Source organism: Gekko japonicus, unplaced genomic scaffold (assembly GCF_001447785.1).
Source record: "Gekko japonicus isolate JY-2015 unplaced genomic scaffold, Gekko_japonicus_V1.1 scaffold322, whole genome shotgun sequence".
Classification (NCBI taxonomy): Eukaryota; Metazoa; Chordata; class Lepidosauria; order Squamata; family Gekkonidae; genus Gekko; species Gekko japonicus.
In genome coordinates this window covers 1,129,583-1,152,049 of record NW_015163616.1, presented here as the reverse complement: position 1 = coordinate 1,152,049, position 22,467 = coordinate 1,129,583, and positions in this window count along the sequence as shown.

Sequence of the window (22,467 nt, the reverse complement as noted above, 5' to 3'; positions counted from 1 at the left end):
CCATCTGTTAGGTGTAGGAGGTGGCGGAGTGTGTTGGAAGCTATCCTACCTCCTCTCCTACACCTTACAGGCAGCTGCCTGTCCAGTGTAGGAGGGGGACAAGGGAGGAGTATTAGAAGCCACTGTGGATGTGGGGCTGCAACTGACAGACAACCGCCTGTTAAGTGTAGGAGGTGGAGGGCGTGTGTTGGAAGCCATCAGAGAGGCTGGGCCAGCAGCTTTGCTTCACCTCACAGGCGGTTGGCCACTCCTGATTTCCTCAGCTGTCATTAGCTCTGTGCAGTCTCTTGTAACTGTTTCCCCCCCCCTCTCAGAACACTGAGCTCTGCAGCTGACCAATCAGAGAGTGGGGGGTGCAGAGAGGCAACTGCCTGGCAGCTGCATAGGAATCAATGGGGGAGCACATTTTCTCCCTTTTGACACACTTAGGGGGTCACATTTCTAAAAATCTCTTCTTAGCAAGCACCTACGCCACAGTAGGAGCACTCTCCCCGAATTTGGAGTCTCTAGGTCCAGCAGTTTGGCCTGGGTATTGATTTTACGGTGAGGGGACTTTCTTTTTTATATATAGATAAATAAATCACTGCCAGAGAGTGTTGTTGAGAGTAACTTTGTCCAAGAGTCTGACAATTATGTCTTATCCTGTATTTCCTGCATTTCAGGGCCTTTTGGACCTACTGTTTACACCACCACCACACACAACCTCTTATACACATAATAAACACAAAGGAAGGACATGGTAAATCCTCCTTTTGTCCTAAGAATGTTCTGGGAGCACCTGAACCTATAGCATTTAAACTAAGCAGGTGTAAACCATATTAGTGGGAAACCATTAGATAGCCACTGTAGGCTGTACAAATAATAAATCAATCTGGTAGAACACATATAACTAGCAATTATGCTAAGCTGATAAGCATTACAGCTAGTCACACAGTTCAGTTCACTATGGTTCGTCACAAATCAAATTGCTTTAAAACGGGAACAAATCAATGACTGCTTACAAAACTTCATGGCTGCCATTGTACTGCAGCTGTTGCTTCTCAGAAGCTCATTTGCCATTTAATCATATAGCTGTACATAAATATGTATCCAGATCTTCTTGCACGTCCTTAGTTGGTAACTGTACAGCTCTAGATCTGCCTATGGGAATGCTACCACGCCGGTATCTTCCTGGAAGCCCAACTGATGACATAAGCCCACCAGGCACAATGAGAATTCCTCTTCTTCCAATATTACCTTTACAGAGGAATGTTTATATCCCTTTTCAAACTCTAAGCCCTTTCATAGCCTACTCACATGGTACCTGTATGGGTCAGCTGACTAAGTAATGTGATATTCCGATGCTAATGGATTCCCCATGCATTCATCCCACATTGCTGGATGTCTGAACTCCCCTGGTGCATGCTCAAACTGGTTCAGAAGTGTGAACCTGTAGTTCTGAGTTGACCATTTTTTACTGGTAGAGCATATGCGCATGTACATACATGTGCAACTCAGAAATCTTCTAAAAATTGGCAAAGTTATTTCTTAAAAAATAATAATAATAAGACCAGATCGCACTCTCCGTGGTGGATGTGTAGTATTGATCTGAACGGTCAACCATGGAAGAACCACGCAGTGAGGCCGGAGCAGGGTAGGAGTCCGATCAAAAATCTCCATCACAAAATGCGACGGAATAATTAGTGGCATGCCCAAACTGTGTCAACCTGCCAGTCTGACAGCAGCCTTTGAGGTCAGCTACCAATACAGCTGCATTACAGAGCCAGCATGGTGCAGTGGGATCTGGGAGACCCACGTTCAGATCCCTGCTCTGCATGACCTTCATCCAGTTACTCACTCCCTCAGCTTAATCTACCTGACAAAATTATTGCAATGAGGATAAAGTGGAGAAGGGGAGAATGAAGTTGTAAGCCTCTTTCAAGCTCCATTGGGGAGAAAAGTAAGGTATGAATATCTAAATAAAATAAATAAATACAGTAGAAAATGCAGATCAGTTAGGAATATGGTGTTGATCTCTCTCCCAAAAAGTGATTTTGGAATTATTTCAATTGAGTGGTATACACAGAGTCCTTACCTGGATGGCCTAGGCTAACCTGATCTCATCAGATCTCAGCAACTAAGCAGAGTCAACCTAGTTAGTACTGGTTGGGAGACCATCAAGGAAGTCCAGGGTTGTTACACAGAGGCAGACAATGGCAAAACACCTCAGTTCATGTCTTGCCTTGAGAACTCTACCGGATCAACGTAAACTGGCTGTGACTTGATCGCACTTTCCACCACCAGTACAAACGGAAGAAATTACATGGTAACCACTGTTCCCTCTAAGCTGAGTTAGTGTGAGCTAGCTCACAGTTTTTTAGCTTCCGGCTCACACATTTTTGTCTTCGCTCAGGAAGGATGGCTCCAGAGCAAACTAATTTATGCAGCAGCCAAATCGCTCACTCACAGCTTTAATGCCAGTACCTCACAGAGTAGAATTTTTGCTCACAAGACTCCACAGCTTAGAGGGAACATTGAGTAACTTGACATCAGTATGAAATTTGAACCAAAGAGCTAGGATTTAATTTCCATAGGATTCTAGCCTATGAATATTTTGAAGAAAATGTATTGGATTTAGAATTCCTATATAATATGATATTATGAATTAAAGGCAGTGGGTATTAATTTAAGGAATTTGCTAATTCCAAATTTTAAAGTGAATGATTAGTAATTAGTAATTATTTAATTAAGGACATTTATAGTTGAATAAGCAACCGGAGTGGATTATCCTGTTCCTGAGTAGGAGGTTTACTGCATCTGGCAACTGATCTGGAATTAACATATAATTGGGGTTATTGGCCGATTATGGCCATAGGATTAAATACTGGTATAGTTAATTGATTAGATTAGTATGGGAAGATTTGTTAGAATAGAATAGGTAAGCACTGTTTAGGGTTGCAGCAGCAGGAAGACTGCTAACTGTTCAAATTGTTGTATAGTACCTACACTGGTATCCACTGTCAACATCCACAAACTGGCCTAAGGCCTCGCAAAGACCAGCAATAAATGGCAATGATGGGACAGTGCTCCAGGGGAGGGGAAAGTATAGTGGTGGGGCCAGGCATAAAGTGAAAGGAAGGGGACAGAGAAATAGAGAAGCTCAGCCCCCTTCCAGCCTGCACCCCATCCCAAAGGTGGCAGTCAGTGGGGCTAGGTTTAAAGACCTCTCTCCGTCACTGGTGCTGTGCAATGCCAGGTCCATAAATAATAAGACCTCAGTCCTTAGGGACTTTTTGCAGGAGCAAAATATGGACCTGGCTTACATGACGGAGACCTGGGTACGAGACAGGGAGACCGTAGCGCTCTCCCAAGTGGCTCCTCCTGGGTTCTCCGTCCTCCACCAGTCGCAGACTATGGGGCGGGGGGGGAGTGGCTCTGTTCATCCGGGAGGCTTACTCCTTCAAGGTGCTCTCGCCGTTGAGGCTCACAGGCATAGAGTGTGCCGGCTTTGTGTGGGAAGCCAGGGAGAGTTTGGTTATCTGGTTAGTGTACCGTCCGCCCAGTGCACCAGCCGATAGCCTGTCATCCCTGGTAGAGGCCATGTCAGGCTGGGCACTGAAGCACCCTAGACTGATAGTCCTGGGTGACTTCAGTGTTCATGCTAACAATGCAGCCTCCTCTCAGGCAGAGGACCTGGTGTCCTCTATGGTGGCACTAGGACTCTCCCAATATGTAACGGCCCCCACTCACCAAGCCGGTCACACGCTTGATCTGATCTTCACAGCGGGGGTTACAGTGGAACGGATTACTACTACGGTAGTACCATGGTCTGACTACCATGCCCTAAAGGCCCACATGAATGTTGCATCCCGACCCTGTGTGGGTGGTGAGCATATTTTAGCTGACCTGCGGAGCCAAATGGACCCACATCAGCTTCAGATGACCCTGTGGGAACCTATGCCACTTGATGGCTTGTTAGATGAGCTAGTAAAGAATTAGCATGACCGACTCTCGGCAGCCATCGACAAGATCACTCCCTGATGCCCTCTGCACCCTCATTCTAAGCAGGCTCCTTGGTTTACCCAGGATCTGTGGCTGATGAAATGAGGGCTCAGACGACTAGAGAGACAGTGGCAGTGTGCCCGCGACAAAGTAACAAGAACATCTTATAGTACGTTTATGAGACCCTATGAGATGGCAGTCAAGGCTGCGAAGAGAGAGTTCTACATGGCCATGGTTGCGTCTGCTAGTTCACTCACGGCACAATTGTTTAGACCTATTCGGTCATTAACAGATCTGCCACAGGGCAGACCAAATGCTAGGGAATTGGATGTCGGCTGTGAGGCTTTTGCAAGCTATTTTGCAGATAAAAACTTTTACCTCTGCCGCAATCTCCCCGCCACAATTGAGACAGTGAGTGAACTTGAGGCTCCATGCATGTCTTCTGGTCCTATTCTGGATTATTTCAGTCCACTCAGCCTTGAGGAAGTTGACAGACTGCTGACGATACAGCCACATGCAGCCTTGACCCGTGCCCTTCATGGCTTATAAAAGCCAGCCATGAGGGGTTTCGAGGTGCTCTCAGGGATATTATCAACAAGTCCCTCACTGAGGGACTGTTCCCAGGAGCACTTAAGGAAGTAATGGTCCGCCCTCTCATGAAAAAATCATCCTTGGACCCAGCCGAATGGGCTAACTACCAGCCAGTTTCAAAATTGCCCTATTTGGGCAAATTACTAAATTTGGGCAAATTACTAAATTAGGGCAAATTACTGGAAAGAGCAGTGGCAATTCAGTTGCAGAGCTTTATGGATGACGCTTCCATGCTAGACCCTTTCCAGTCCGGCTTTCGTCCAGGCCATGGGACAGAGACAGCACTGGTCACCCTCACGGATGACCTTCGGAGGCATCTGGATCGGGGCAGTTCGGCGGTACTGTTGCTGTTGGACCTGTTGGCGGTGTTCGACATGGTCGACCATCAGTTACTGGTCCACTGCTTCACCAACAATGGGATTCAGGGGCTTGCCTTGCAATGGCTTGTCTCCTTTCTCCAAGATCGGGCTTGGGGAGTGGCGCTTGGGGAGCAGACATCCCAGAGGTACCCGCTGGTCTGTGGGGTTCCCCAAGGGGCAGTGCTGTTCCCAATGTTATTTAACATCTATATGTGCCCTTTCGCCCAGATTGCCCGGAGGCACAGGCTAGGGTGTCACCGATATGCAGATGAAACCCAGCTATATCTGTTGTTGGGCGGCCAGTCCGACTCTACCCTAGACGACCTGGATCAGGCACTTCAGGACATGGTGGGCTGGCTTAGACTGAGCCGATTGAAATTAAATCCGATGAAGACGGAGGTCCTGTGCCTGAGTCAGAGCAGATCAGGGGTAGGGATCCCACTACTGACCTTCGATGGGGCGCTGCTGGTGCCAGCACTGAGGGTCAGGAGCTTGGGAGTGCTCCTGGATGCCTCCTTAACAATGGAGGCCCAGGTATCAGCCACTGCCAAGGCAGCCTTTTACCATCTATGGCTGATTAGGCAGTTGGTTCCCTTCCTCAAACGCAATGACCTGGCAATGGTGATACATGCTATGGTCACCTCGAGATTGGACTACTGCAATGCTCTCTACATGGGGCTGCCCCTGTCCCAAATCCGGAAGCTGCAGCCAGTACAAAATGCGGCAGCCAGGCTGTTGATGGGTCTCTCCATTCTAGAGCACATCTGGCCTGTGCTAAAGGCATTGCACTGGCTGCCAATAGCATACCAAATTCGCTTCAAGGTGCTGGTTTTGACCTCTAAAGCCCTATATGGCCGGGGGCCTGCGTACCTGAGGAACTGCCTTTCCCCATATTCCTCCAGAGAGCACTGAGGTCGGAGACCCAAAACCACCTGACTCTCCCCAGTCCAAAAGATGCCAGATTGGCCACCACCAGATATAGGGCTTTCTCAGTGGTGGCTCCACACTGGTGGAATGAGCTCCCGCAGGACAAGGGCCCTGTGGAACCTTTTACAGTTCCGCAGGGCCTGTAAAACGGAGCTCTTCCACCAGGCTTTCGATTAGGAGCTGCCACTGATAAACAAGCTACTGAAATCATCTATTACAGCCCACATGCTACTGGCACTCTACTGGGGTTACTGGTCGAGTCATACTGGACCATCTTACAACCATTGCCATCCACACTTTGCTATTGTAATTAATCTGCACTTTATGTATTATTGTGGAACTTTATCTGTGTTTCATTGTAATTTTAACTCATTGTATGCCACCTTGAGCCTGCTTGTCAGGCAAGGCGGGATATAAATCGAAATAAATGAATGAATAAATAAATAAACTGTGTACTACTCAGTGGGAATCATTTTATAATTCTCTTGTGTAAGAGGAGTGGAGATGGAGGTATTTGTGAATTTCCTGCATTGTGCAGCGGGTTGGACTAGAGGACCCTGGAGGTCCCTTCCAACTCTATGATTATATGAGTACATTAGAAACTATTTTTATACCTCCTTCTGAAAAAAAGAATAACTTCTCACATTATTTCCTAGAAGAAGCATAATACAGAGATAACCTCTAGCTGTGTTTGCCTCAATAAACACATTTAAATGCAAGGAGAAAATTTTGCCACACTAGGGAACACATAGCAGATCTTTGCTGTGGGCAGGAGCAGATGCACACTAAAAGTCCGGGGGGGGGGCTGCCCTCCACTGTGGCCACCTTGACCTCACTCTTATACAAGGTGTGTGGGAGCTGCTGTAAGCACTCAGCCCTCATCCTGTGTGGGGTGGGGAAGGAGGTATGTGGTCCAGCTGAGTCCTGTGCAGATTGGGGGTCCCCATGCAATATAGGGAAGGAGGTGCCTGGCCAGGCCCCACACAGCAAAGGAGACACCCACCCAAGGGGCACACCGTGGGGGCAATGGCTGGGCAGGCTTTTTCTCCCTCCCTCCTTGGAGGAGCTGAGTTGGTGGAGGGGCCCTTTTCCAGGGCTGTGTTTTCCTCCCCTGGATGTGTGGACCTGTTCTTCAGAGACGATAGATGGCAAATTTGCAGATGTATGTTTTCCATTCATACATTAAATGTTTACCACGGGGGCGAGGGGGTATATCTTGGCTAAAGCAGTTCATCGATACAACATAGGCTGTGCTTCCATGTGTATAGCTCCTCTGAGACCTTTTTCTTTTATGTACTATTCCAAAGATTATTCTTTCATCCCATAATCAGACTTTTTATTTTGTCCTTGGCAGTATCTGAATGTCATTTAATAAATACTGGTCTTAGGAAAAGTTACAGACTGAACATTTTGAATCCTATTATCAGAGGGGGGAAATATTAAAGAAAAACAGCTTTGTAACACGTATGTCTAGTTTGGGTTCACCAGCTAAATCTTGTATCAAATGCTACAGCATGCGTAGTTTATGGGAAGCTATATGTTTTATGAGCATCCGGACCAAGATCTCACATTATTGCTATGAAAAGACTGGAGAAATGAGTAATTTTCAACTTGCAACATGATCTCTCCCTGACAGTATCCTTGGCAGGAAAGTCTTTCCAATAATTCTTACATTCTTCATCTCCACAGATTCCATGTGTAATAGGGTACAGAATGGGAGAATATACAATAGGATTCAACATGCAGAGGAGAGAACATTCTTTATGAAATTTTCTTCACTTCAATGTATGACCAAATTCTATCAAAGAAGGGAGTTCAGCTCCAAGACACCTAAATTAAAGGTACATTTTGAAAATGTTTCATTATGCAGCAAATATAAGATTCAATTTTCAAAACATCATAAAATCTAGATGCTGTGCTGTATTTCAAAGAAGATTTTTAAGACAGGCATTTCTACATGCAAATTCAAAATGTTAACAAGGACCTGTAGACAACCACCACATTTGAGCCCTGCGCTCTATAACAAAGGGTACCAAAATTTGCAGTCCTGTCTCAGGATTTTATAATCATTCACTCTATTTGAGTTATATGTACTTGATGGAAAGAAATATGTGTCGTATAAAATGTATAACATACTTTTGCAATATGAATATGAACCTGATGAAGTGAAGTAATATATTTATTTATTTACTTGCTTGCTTACTTACTTACTGTATTTATAGTCCTCTCCTCAAGGTGGATAACACAGAATAAGTGGATGCATCAATGGAATGAAATATCTAATAAGCAATCGAATAGGACTAGGACTACAGAAATCTGAAGAATAACTATAAAGTATGAGAAATGATGTGTCAAACGATACAGAAAATGGCATTATATAAGCAGAAAACAATACAGCAAGAGCAATATCATACATACAGTATCATACATATAGCAAGCAAAAAACACAAGCAGTACACTGTAGTATAGTCCACATTCCCATTAATAACATATTATTTTCCTAATCACTAGTGCAGGTAAGAGTTAACTTGTGTCAAGGTGGCTGAGACATGGTTTCCTTGCCTTGATCCATGGCTAGTGGTGGGCATGGACCACATTTTTGCAGTTTAGTTCAGTTTGTGGTTTGTGGGTGAACCATGAACCAAATCATGAACTGATACCTTGGTTCATGAACGGAATTGATTCATATCAGTTTGTGACCCCTCCTTTCTGCTCCCTGCTGCTTTTTCAATAGCCTATCAGTAGTTGTTTGGGGAGTGGGTGGTGTTTGCATGCTATTTAAACAGGGCCGTTGCCCTGACTGTTTGCATTGTTCTGGCTGAATCACTAATAAAGCAGAGCTGATCACTAAGCTTGGGGTCGGACCATCCATGGTAATCAGTATTTAACATCTTTCTTCCCATTTCCTAGAATTTCATGGTTACGAGTGAATGGAGGATTTTTGCAAAGTAGATTCAAGTCATTGCTGTGCATATCACAAACATATTAGCTAGGACTGCAAACTTTGATTAATTCATCCATTAGATAGCTTGGCTAAAACCCTTTTTGATTGACTAGAAAATCCCACTGATTACTTGGGTAGCAAATATTTTTTGCAAAAACACCAAAAACGGCAGATGGCCAGCATCATCTTAGAAGAGGCATCCCTGCCCTCACTCTCATACTTATCTTCTTTCATAGTACCTAAACTCTCTCTCTCTCTCTCTCTCCCCCTCTCTCCCCCTCTCCCTCTCCACACACGCACCCTTATCTAAAACTAAAGACAGTTTGATTTCTTTCTTTTTTTACAACTACTGTTTTATTAATGTGCCAATTATACAGATTAAAATAATGTGAGCCATCTGTTTAAACTCATATAATTAATCAACTATGGTATTTTTAATCTGATGACAGTTCAAATGGTAGTTACCTATGGTACACTTAACTGTGCATTGTATTCCTCATTTGAAGGCATGGTTGTATAGTTGGCTTAACTGTGCTTTATGTTCCCATTCATAAGCACCAACGTGTGTATACAAGTCTGAATCATTGTTGTCCACAAATGACTTAATTATATAAGGTGTGAGCCATTAAACTGTAGGTTTCTTTTTCATAGTTCCAATAAAAACACTCACAAACCTGCTGGCTCTGGAATACATCCAGAATAAAGAAGCAGTGGTCTTTCACTTAAAGACCAGAACATTATTCATCCCTTAATGACACAACCAAATTTTGAGCTACTAAGATTTTAGTGACAGCTGAAATTTTCTTTATGCAAATAGATGAGATTTTTAAAAGACTGGGGGGGGGAGTTTTCTAAATTTTCTAAAGTCTTCTAAAACCCTGAGCCTGCTTCAGCAGGGAGGGTGGGATATAAATCAAATAAATAAATAGCAAATGCGTTGTGTGTGCTTGTTCTCACAATGCCATGTAGATACTGTGGATCATATTACATGTAATCTGTGGTATATTTCCCAGGTAATTGTGCAATGTCATGAGTCATGATGACTTCCCCCATGATTCCAAGCATGTACTCATAGCAGCTACCAGGCAGCTGCCTTGTGCAATGATGAATGCTTTTGAATGTGCATATGCAAATGCAGCACATGAACTCAAAATACTTCTCAGTTTTAAATGCTGTATGCCTTACCCCTGACTTTGGGGCAGACTTTGCCATCAGTCCAGTACGTTTTAAGCATGCATTAACAGCGACTACCAATCAGCTGCCCAGTGTAAGGACATATACCACCAAATGCACAAATGTAAAAGCCACACATACACTGGAAATGCAACATGTTTGAAATTACAGGAGTATTAGTGGTTTCAGAGTATGGGTGATCCCTATGGGAAACTGGGTTTTGTCAGAATTTTGATTTCAGGCATATTAATTGTGAGGATTACAGCACTGCCCACTTCTTTTTTACAACTGGCATGCTCACTTTGGTTCAAAATTCTCCGGTTAGGCTTACTCACATTGCTGGCTTCCCATAAGATGTCATACCTCTGCTCAGCTATCTCCATGGGCTACTCTTGACTTTTTAGATCAAATAAAAACACCTTGTCCTAGAGTTCTGATATTTATATGACCTTACCATACCCTGTTCCTTTGACTTTTGTTTGTCATTAGATGCTTGAGACATGCTTATTTCATTCCCCACCCACATTTGCAGGGTAACTTTCGGAAACATGCAGCTAGATTTTCTAACTACGTTGGTATGTGGATCTTCTGTCTCTTCCTTCCTGCTCCACTTACTGTTTCTCACTAAGCTCCAATTTCACAAAAACACTTGTTACAGACATATAATGCCATGCATTCTGACTGACAGCACCATACATAAATGCAAACAAATGGTGTTGATAAAATCATCTTTTGTGATTCCAGTACTACTGGCATGGAACAATTTTGAGAACTGAAAAGGTTGAGCAGTGATCTGAACTGGACTCTGCTCTCTCGGTAGCTGACCTTTGGACTGAACTTTGACTCTGACTCTGGAATTTGGCTTGGATTGACCCTAGATTCTGACAAAAACTTTGTCTGTTGCAATGTTGCCTGGTGGATAGTGTGTAACTAGAAGGCTTAATGTGCCCAACTGGTGGTGGTGTTGCTTTTATGTGACTCCTGAATGTAAGACCTGAGATCCCTTAAATATGATTCCCTTTCTGCAGAACCTGTATCCCAAGTTATATCACTTGAACCCAAGCCATTTTACCAGACATCTATAAAGTTGTTCCCTTTCCTTCCACACCTCAAGGTCCTCGCATCCTGAGCAGTTCCCAACCTTAACTTCTGGCTTCTAATCCTGGGTTGAGGCAAAAATAGCCTTCTATCTCCCACTCCCTGTTTGGCCTATTCCCCCAGCCTGGCCTGGTCCTTCTTCCCCATGCCCTTTTCTTCTGCTTGCTCTGTCCACCCATCTGTCCTGTCTTTCTCTGAAATACTGCAGGCAGCCCTTAGGTAAGGAACAACCCAAAAGCTCCACCTGACTTTCTGATAGCTCTCTGAGTCAGCTACTTCATTGGCTTGTGGTTGCTTCTGCTTCCCAGTAGACCCTCCCAATTTCCCTCATGGGCTTTGAATTTCATGGTTTAGCCCATTGCCACAGTGGGGCAACCTCAGTTGCTGCACTGCCACACTGTACAGTATAATACATTCTTTTGCATCAAAATATTACCAAACATCTTTCATTTTAAGATTTTGAACAGTTCTGGAATTCCACCATAGAATCTGAAAGGACATCATAATATATATGAAGGTCTCACTTGGCTTGTAGAACAATTTTGTCAAGTACATATGGGTAAATTGCAACAGGAACCTAAGTTTTGCCTGTCCTCTGTCATGTGAACTGCTTATGATCTGTTGTGTTAGGAATGTGGGAATGCTAGCCCAAGATATTTTCCTGTCCAAAACCCTCATCTCTTTATTTGGCAGCTGTGCAATAATGATTCTCAGAATAGAGGAAAAGTTACCCCCCCATATACACCAACTAGGATCTCTCTCTCATACACACAATTCTTATTTAGAAAGTACTTAAAATATTTTATTGTCAGTCCAAAATAAGAAAGTAAGTAAAATGATCTAAATTACAATATTATCAGCCAGTCTGATATGAAGCACAGGGATTTTAATTCCAGAAATTCTATTGTTACACAGCTGCCAATATTTCCATATATCCAAGAAATGGAAGGACTCCATTATTGAAAAAGCTCACAATGATGTAACCAAAGATTATACTGACCTAAACAATCAAACCCACTAGCAACTTCAGACACTGTCCCAAGTCAGAAGCACCAAGTTCTTGTCTCTATTTATTAACATAACTTGGCTACAAAAGTATTTTTGATAACAGTCCCATTAGCCTTTTTGTTTGTCATGCAAGTTGGAATGCTTTCAGGGCCATAAGAGAAACCGGAGATTCCTTCTTCGAGCAATTAGACTTTGTAACATCAACATTGTGTATTTCATTAAGAAAATGGATCCATCAGCCCTGGGAGTGTCACAGGAATACTTCATCAGAGTGGGAAAATGCACATGCTACCAAACTGAGCCAGTTGAAATAGTTCTACAAACAGCTGTTTTAGATGTTCTAGCATAACTACTATTTGAATTCCCTTCCCTGACTTTTTGCATACAGCATTAGGTGTAATTTGTTATTGGTCCCAATTAATTTATACCAAAAGGAAGCAAGTTATTTACACCTATATAGGATATACTTACAGGTAAGAGAACATAAATCTCAGACTCTCGTTGCCAGAGTCTCTGGCCATCAATATAATATATACATGTTTCTATCACTAGATGATGCTTTGAATATAATGTACAGAGCTGAATGTATAGCATGGGTCATCATTTGATTCTTGGAACAACAGAGTCATGCTGGAAGCTTTATGTGCAAGGATTCTTGTGTGTATCTTACCAGCCTTGCATTAAGACTCAGTAGTAAGCAGAGGGAATAGCTGTAGTGTGTGGTGTGGGACAATTCAGAACCACGATTTCCCCTAAAGATATCAAACTACTGGTTTCTCTGCAACACTGACCCTTTAATATGACCGTGGCTCAGATTTGAGACATGGTGCCAGGTCTCACGGAACAAAGTATGCTATAGGAGATTTTCTTTTCTGCCCCAATATATCAAACTCTAGTGGAATAGTCTGTCCCACTTTACTTTCTGCTGTGGCCTTTGACAGTACATTGGCTGAATAACAGTGATTCCTAAGTTGAGTTACACCCGTCTAAGCCAATTGATTTCAGTTGGTTTAGAAAAGCATAACTCATTTTAGGATTGTACTTTGTAAGCAGTTTCCTTTTATCACTTTTAAAAAGTTATATTTCAGCTATTGGCCCTTTTATTTCCCTCAAAAGATTATACAAACTGTGGCATCCTTTTCATGATCATTTTATGTAAAATGTATATCTCAAGGATTATTTCCTCCCACTTGTTCTCTTCTGCCAGTTTTGGTCTTCAGGGTGGCAAACTTGGCATTGACCAGAGCCTGGACTTTTTCCCATCACATCACATCCTCTGTGGAATGGGGTCTCTGAAGAAGAGAGGGGAGGCCTTCATTGGTGGTCTTTAGAAGGCACTATAAGGCTTGATTGTTTGCCAGGGCTTTTGATGGACATGAGAAATAGGCACCTTTTAAGGGAGAAGGAGGTATCTCAGGTTTTTAATTTTATTTATTTAAAACTTTTAAAGTTTTGATTGTTGTTTGTAAGCTACCTTTACCCAAGAGGAAAGGTGGGACATAAACATTTTAATAAACAAATAAAATAATCTCTTATATGTATATTTGTATTTTATTTTCATTTAAAACATTTGTATCCTGCCTTTCCATCCAGAGCTTCTCAAGCTGCTGTAGTTGAAAACACCCTTTCTAAAGGAATATGTTCTCCTGTGACACCCCCCCCCAATAGCAGCACTGATGTAGAAAATTTTTAGCTTCACTTCTCAATGGAGTGGTCTGTAGGAAAGGCTCTCAACTGAAGGTGCTGAATAAGAACTGATTGAAATACTGCCTTTCATCTTGGTTTCCAGGATAATTTTATTCTAGCTGTGCTGAGTGACCTTGCAAAAATCAGGAAACCTCTGTATCGTTCCTGTTTATCTGGGAAATTACTGCTTTCCAGACAGGTGAAGGTACTATTTTCAACTGCTTCAGGATTCTTGAATGGAAGCTACCTACCAGGAAAATCCTGAGCACTGCTGATGCAGCTCTCTCCAAAGTTTTCTCCCTCTCTTTGGTAGGACTGGGCTGTCTCTAGCTGACTGCCTCATTTTTTCTATTTGGCTAGACACCATGTGGAAAGTTCCCTGAGTTATTTCCACTTGACTACAGCAGCATCTGTCAACAATGACAAAACTACAGACAGAGTTGGTTGTGGAAGGGCAGTTTTAATCTGTGCATTAACCTCTTGATGGGTTCAGCCATTTGGTGTTTTAGGACATGCCTTTTAGGTTCAGAAGCATATTCTGAAGATTCATTCCCCACACCCACCCACACCTTTCCATTTCTCCTGGTAGCAGGGTGGATCCTAGAGGCACAGAGCACTAAGATTAATAATGGTATCATAGGCATTTTGCATCTTTCTCTGTTTGCTTATGCTCACTCAATCTGTGAGTGTTAATAAACGGAATGGAATGGTGTGCTAAGATTTATGTAATTAAGAAGGGGAGAAAAGTTCAAAATGTTCTTTGTGAGGTGAGTTTTCCTTGGACTATAATCCTGGATGGATACAGATTTTGGTTTTAGGTTTTATTTACAAATGGACAGAGTTTATGAGAGCCCAGCAGAAAACAATGAAAACAATCATAGGCAATGCTAGCGTGATATACTGGTTAGAGTGTCAGGCCAGGATCTGGGAGGCTGTGGTTTGAATCCCCTCTCTGCCATGGAAGCTCACTGGGTGACCTTGGGTCAGACCCTCTCTCTCAGCCGGGTGTTGTGAGGATAAAACAGAGGAAGGCAGAACAATATGGTAAGCTTTTTTGAAACCCTTTGGGGCAAAACATGGGGTATGAGTAAATAAATGAATTCAAGGGCCCAGACTTAGTAGCTTGGGTTGCAACAAGGTACTTAAAGGGACAGTTCCCTTTAAATGGTAGGGGAAAAGCGGGGACGTGATGATGTCACACAGGGTGATGTCATCATGCCAGGGATGGCCATGCCCCCTCCTGGAATGCTCCCTAATCCCCCCATCAGGGAGAAGATTGGAGCTGGAAACCCTGATGATTTGGGACTATGGTCTATGCTGTTGTGTATTGTAAGTAGAATCCTATTTACGTACTGCTTAATGTGTCATGTGAATACTTATGCTATGCTTCAGTTATTCATGGTGGTTCCAGACTTCTAAGATCATAACCCATTGGTTATTGAATGCCCCATTTTGTTGATTGCACTGACTCACTATGCGTAATCCACCTTAAGTCCCTGTGAGAACAGCGGACTATAGATAAGGTAAACAAAAAAAAATTATGCAGAGTTAGTCCAGTGTAAGCCCATCGAAATAAATGGATTTAGACTAGTGTTAACTATGCATAGGATTGCACTGTTTGTAAATGATCCAAACAGAACAATGCCATTAAATCTGATATGGTTACACAGGAGTTTGTATACAGCCTTGTGCAGAGCATGCCAAAGTACCCACCCGTATGAATTGAACTGCACATTACAGAAGGAAATCATCATTCTTCTCTAACTCTTCCCCCCACCCCCATTGCCTTTGTCCCCTTCTACCTCTGCCTGTCGCTCTAATGCATTTTAAACAGAGCCATTCTCAGGCAAGTTTTATGACCAGGGCATTACTGGTGCTTATGATGTTAATTTCTACCTTGGATACTGTTGCTAGGTGGGAACACAGAGGATATGTCACCATGTTCCTTTGGCAGCACAATGACATTGCATGTGTGGGAGAAGCCAACTGTCTTGCTTTCAGTGTTTTTGTGTATGTGTGCTTTTTTAAAAAAAAAAACAACTTTATACACATTTTAATTTTTCACAGCTTTGCTTGAGTCACCTCCTTTGGCATTCTCAGTTACTATACATTCTGCTGTGTTCCTATAGCCTTCCCTTTGGAGATGTTGTACGATCTGGAATAAGTAAAATAACACAACCTGTAGCACAAATGAACTTCATGGTGTTTAATAATAATACTGAGCATTTACATAACACTTTCAATATGCAGAACACTTGACGCATACCCTTTTTTGCAATCCTTGTAATATAATAGGCTTCAGTTGTTATTCCCAGTTGTGGGGGAGGTGATCAGGAGGGCTGAGAGAATGTGACATGCCTAAGGCTATGTACGCAATGTGTGGAAGAAGCAAGTTTTGAACCAGGGAACTGTCAGCATCACAGCTCATGTCCTTAGCCACTATGCTATACTTTTATTTGGATGGAGAGATCTCACAGCAATGGGGTCTTCCGTATAGTATCAGGCGTTCAAATGAAGAAGAAATAGCAAAGTTGCAACAAGGGCAAGGTGGCAGGTTAAAAAGAGCTTTAATAAATGGAACTTTCTTTGCTAAAGAAAGTGTTCACTAGTTCCATACCCCCCCCAAAGGAGGCAATGGTGGTTAACCTTATTAACTGGGTGGTGATCTTGCACTGCCACCAGTGCACATACCAACAGCAGGTTCTCAGAAAAACCTGTATGCACAATGGATGTCTATCATATTTTTACCCCTTTCTTCCTCCAAAGAACTCAAGGTAGCATACATGGTTCTCCAGTCCTCCACTTTGCCCCTACAACAAACTTGTGAAGTAGGTTAGGCTAAAAGAAGAAAAGGCTAAAGAGCTTCATGGCTGAGTGTGGATTTGAAGTTGGGTCTCCTAGATTCTAGTCCAACTCTGAAACCACTACACCATACTGGCTTTTAGATACAGCCCTGACAGGGCAGACCCTGTAGTTTCTAGTATTTCCCGCTGTGTGACATCCATGGCTTCCCATCCTGATAATATGTTCTTCCTTGCCCTGACATCTCAGGTTCTTGTCTCTTGGTCCCCAACACTCTTGCCACCATCAATTGCAGTACAGACACTGGGAGAAGAAATTGGATTCTGAGGATGTATTCCTGAAGCCCTAAATCTGTCCCAGGTGAGGGCTGTACACACACATTTCCCTCATGCTGTCCTGCAGTAGATGCAGATGTAGGCTTGGGGCCATATGATATTGAGAAGTTCTGTTTGCTGAGCAACAGTTGAGAGGAATTTGCTGCCTATATCATGGAATGCCTGGCAGAGTTATTCTGGCCCTGGATGCCTGCTGCTTCCCTTCAATAGGTAAGTCTCCTTGCCACTAAAAGTACTGGGAGGGGAGGGAAAATCAGGTGCCAGGGCTGCTGGTACACACTGGCATATATCCTCAAAATTTAATACTGCTCTCCTATATTGCTTTCCAGTGGCAAAAGGAAACAGGTCTTTAGCTGCCCAAAGATTTCCTTTATGACTATAATTTCATTAATTGGTATTTGTAATCTATTATATTCTTATCCTCCAAGGAGCCCTGGGAGTATACATGATTTTCCCTCCTATCTTAACCTTATAACCCTGTTAAGTCTGAAAGAGAGTGACTGGTTTCAGGTCACCTACAGTATAATTCTAACTGAGTCCACTGAAGTCTGTTTAGGATGGCACTATTATGGATTTGAATTCCTTGGTCCTAGCCCAGCACTTGGTCTTACAATGCACTAGCTCGCAGATAATCATGTAACATAAATTGATTTACAGTAATAACAAAACTAAGAAACCAAAAATTATGTTAACTCAATAAATTCATGAACATGTCCCCATTTTCCTATTTTCTTGTATCATTTCTAAATTATTAGATTAAAGAAGTACAGCACAACTTTATATGGAATGTCTCATTTTTAGAGCATATTGAAGCAACTATACTAATTCAGATTTGCTCAAGCATCTTAAGGGCAATTGGCAGCATCTGTTTCACACAGTTTGAATCTGTGTTCTGTTGTCCACCAAGGACATGCCATGTGGTAAATTCTATTGGAACATCTAGAATAAATTGATAGTTAGCATACTGCAGAAAAAGAGATAGGACTTGCCAGAGGGTGACAAATGGAGCTATTTATTTTGATAATGTTTCTTCAAGGAGGTGGCCTTTTAATAATAAAAAATAGATTAGATTAAGAAAGTTGAACTCCCTGGAGTAGTGTAATTCCCACCTCACATTTTTCCAAACCAAAGCACAGCCACTATCCAGTATATAGGAAACTGAGTGCCCAGGGTGAACCCTTGATGTAACTAGTAGGGAACAGTACTGGTTACAAAAGAACAGTCTACGATGTACAAAATAAGGTAGGCTTGCATGGGAGATCTCTGTATGAATTCTTCCTCTAATGCTTCCTAGGGGCTTCAGAGATCTGTGAAGAACTCCTGTATCCAACTGGTAGGAAGGATGACTGTTCTGTGGAGAGGAGTGGAGGGCTGTATTTTCATTGGTCAAAGTTTCTTTGAAAACCCAGATTCTCATCTTGGGGCTACATCTGGGTGAGATGGGACAGGATAGTGAAATAAGCAGCCAGGGATACATTTACCAGATGCTGCAGCTGGTACAAAATGCAACAGCCCATTTGTTATCGAGGGGTAGCTGATAGGACGTCATTCCTATTCTGAGGTCTCTTCACTGGCTGCTGATTAGTTTCTGGGTCCATGTATGACTTGGGGGCCACATCCTTGAAGGACTACCCTTGCATGTTCTCCTTGCATGTAGCAGCTTAGTTCTCCACAGCAAGGTCCATTATCAGTGCCACAGTTGTTTAAGGCGCATTCTGCTACCATCCAGGTTTGGAGTTTTTCAGTGGCTGCCCCATGCCTCTGGAACAGCCTCTCAGAAGAGGTAAGTGGGCTCCTACCCTCATGGATTTCTAGCAAGGCTGCAAAACAGCACTATTCTCAAGAGCTTTTAGGACAGCCAGAACCTGAGCAAAGATGGAATACCCTTAGGATGGGGGCATAGCTTGTTTTTACTTTTGTTTAAAATGTATTGTTTTACTGTTTGATATTTTTATACTGCTGTATTTTTGTTGTTACCTGTCTTAGGTTCTGGAATGCCTGGGAGAAAGGCAGGCATAGAAATAAATAAACTACTGTAACACACTCTATTTCGAGTTGTTTTTGAGGAGTGTTTAGAAAGTGGACTTGTCTTCTAGTTTTTTAGAAGGAAGTAGCTGCTAACAGCATGTTATTTCTGTTCTGTTTCATCTGACCTGTTTATCATCTAATTTCCATATGCAATTCAAATCGTTGATTGTGATATTTAAAGTCTTAAATAGGGGCAAATATTCTAAAGGATTGCCTTATCCCTTATAGAATGGCCCAAGCCATCATTAGAGATCGTCATGTGCCCCACCATCTGCAATATGATGATAAATTGTCATGAGAAACTAGATCGTCTTGACTTTAGAGGAGGAGGAGGAGCCAGAACTCTGTAGCCAGAACTCTGTAGAGCCAGAACTCTGGAATACCCATTAAAAAAACTACCTGACCCCACCCTTGTCTATGCTAGCATTCCATCAAAGATTGAAAATAGTTTGGTATGTAACCATGTCCCAAATATGGGTTTAATCTATGAAAATGTGGGGTTTTTTTCTGAAATTGTTTATAGTGTCTTTCAATACATTTTCTTAGTGCTTGTGACTGTTTTTTGATTCTGAAAAATGAATAGGCTGCTTTATAATTCATTGTTGTGTTTTTTAATTTACTGTTCTGCGTATTTTTATGTGTTTACATTTAATGTAAACCAGCTGAGGTATCTATTTCAAGATGGAAGTGCAAAAGAAGTTCTTAGTACTCCACTACACCCCCCCCCCCAAAGGTGTCATGGTTTTCAGGGGTTTGCTCAGCATTCTCTCCGTATACTTTTCCATGCTGGTTGTGGATATACCAAATAAACTGAAAGGAAACAGCACAGAAATTAGGCTAGTCATGTAATGCATTAATTAAATGTATACTTCGCCCTATGGCCAAGCTTGCAACAATCATAAGAACATAAGAGATGCCAATGTTGGATCAGGCCAAAGGCCCATCCAGTCCAACACGCTGTATCACACAGTGGCCAGAAATACCAGGTGCCATCAGGAGGTCCACCAGTGGGGCCAGGACATTAGAAGCCCTCCCACTGTTGACCCCCCCCCCCAAGCACCAAGAAGACAGAGCATCACTTGCCCCAGAGCCCCTATCTATACATTGTGGCTAATAGCTAATCAAAGAAAACAGTTTCAAAACATTCTAATCAATAGACTCTCAAAAATGTAGTAGATGGTATCTGAATAGTCCCCTATTATCTGATTGTTCATCCATCACATATACAGGGACACAAGTTTGCCAACCTCCAGGTGGCACCTGGAGATCTCCCACTATTATAATTGATCTCCAGACAACCAAGATCAGTTCCCCCAAGAGAAAATGGCAGCTTTGGAGAGTGGACTCTATTGCATTACACCCTGCTGAGGACCCTCTCCTCTCCAAACCCTGCTCTCTCCAGGCTTCACACCCAAAATCTCCAGATATTTCCCAACCCTAAACAGATGGGGGGGTCAAATGTAATAACTCCCTTGCATTGGGAATCTGGAGAGAAAGCTGGAAAATGTCAAGCATTCCACTCTAACAGGAGACACTTACCAGCAATTAAAAACAGAGATGATACTCTACCCAAATAAAGAAGGAGATTATTGTTCATTTTTAAAGTTAGATCAACACATATGTTAATCCATCCCAGAAAAATTCTGTTTCTAAATGATATGCATTTACCATCTCTCCCACTCTCTCTGATGAATATAAATCTCTGCTAGCTTCACCCCTGCAACAGTCTAAAACTGAAACTTCAGTTAACAATTGGAAAACAAGAACAGCTCCAGGCCAGATGGATTTTTGTCTGAGTGGTACAAAGTAGTGAAAAATAAATTTGCACCCCTGCTACTTAAGGTTGAGCAAGCAGCTAGGGAAACAAATCAATTGCCTGGTTCTATATATGAGGCGCATACTTCTGTTTGTTGAAACCTCATAACGGTCTTATGTGCTGCTTGGGCTTGAGATCTGTCTCACTTATTAATGTTGATGCTAAGAGCCTATCAACAGTCTGAATGGCATGACTACAAAAAAAAATTCTTCCCTGAGCTTTAGATGAAGCTCTCATACTCTCTAAGGATGTTTGTTCGCCTGCTGTGAGTCCCTACCCGTTGGTCGTGAGAAGGGAGACAACTTCTGCAAGGAACCCAATGCAGCCTGCAAGGAACCCAATGCTGATTTCTTGGCTTCTCTTCATGTGGAGGATGGTACAGTGCAGGGTAAGATTTCCCACTCCTTCACAGACCCATCATCTTGCCATTGCTTGCCAGCAGCCCCCCTGTTCATTCTTCCTCCTTTGCAGACCTGCTGCACCACCAGCTGCACTGCAAGCTGACTGCAGAAAGGGTCAGGGAATCCCTAATAATTTCAGCACGATCACTAGGGTAGTGTCAGCAAAAACATCTTCTAATTGGATGCTGAAAAGACATTTCACTAAATCCATGGGAAAGGTCTATATCAGGGGTGGCCAAACTTGCTTTAGCCCGCCAGCGGGAAAGCTGTTCATTGGATCTGTATCTGTTTGAAGTTCCTTTATTATGCTTGACCTAACTGTGTATCCCCAGTTCTAACAAAGAACGTGTTTGAGTATGTCTTCAACGCTTTGAAATAAATTTTGCTTTTCTTGAAAACGTGGATTTATTCTCGATGCTTGGGGATCCAACACAGCCACACAGAATAAACGTCAGATGTTTGAGAGCTGCAAGACATGAACAAATATTACACACACATTTTTATTGAAAATATGCAAATTTGCTTTTTATTAACATTAAATTAGACTGTGTGAAAGAGCCACATGCAGCTCCCAAACTTCAGTTTGGCCATCCCTGGTCTATATTGTGCCTCTCCAAAATTCAGTGCCCCAAGGGGAATTCCTAAACTAACAACTGCTTGATATAAACATTACCTGAACAATTTAAAACCGAATCTAAATCAATGGATTCACAATGGAAAAGTGCATTCGTATCTGTTTCAAAAATTTGTGACTCTAGCTAATTCAACAAGGGGTTATGTTTTAATATTGTACATTGGACTGCTCATTAATTGTTGGATAACAACAAATGACTATTGCTAAAGGTACAAAAGTCCAGAAGCAACTCTAGTACTTACTGTGGAATACTTACTTTAAATGGTAAACACAATATGATCATATGGGGTTCTCCATTCAAGGAAAAATGGGCATTGTGAATATGGCAAAGTAGATTTTTTTAGCATATTCTTTCTAAAACTCCCATCATCCCAAGAGAAGCCCTAGAAGGCTTGTCTGACTAGGCAAGTCTTTCCCCCATTGAAAGTCCTGAGATCCTAAAACTGGTGAATTTGGGCAGGCAACTGATCTCAAAGTTATGTGGCCTCTATAGAAATTGTCAACTCCATAGTGGCCATCAACTTGATAGATAACAGAAGCAGCAACACATTTTTCTGAACTAAATATAAAAGACTGGGGAGGAACAGATGCTTCCTCGTATGACTTTTTTCTTTGAGAGAGAGAGGGAGGGACAGAGGGAGGGAGGGAGGGAGAGAGAGAGAGAGGGAGAGAGAGGGGGGAGAT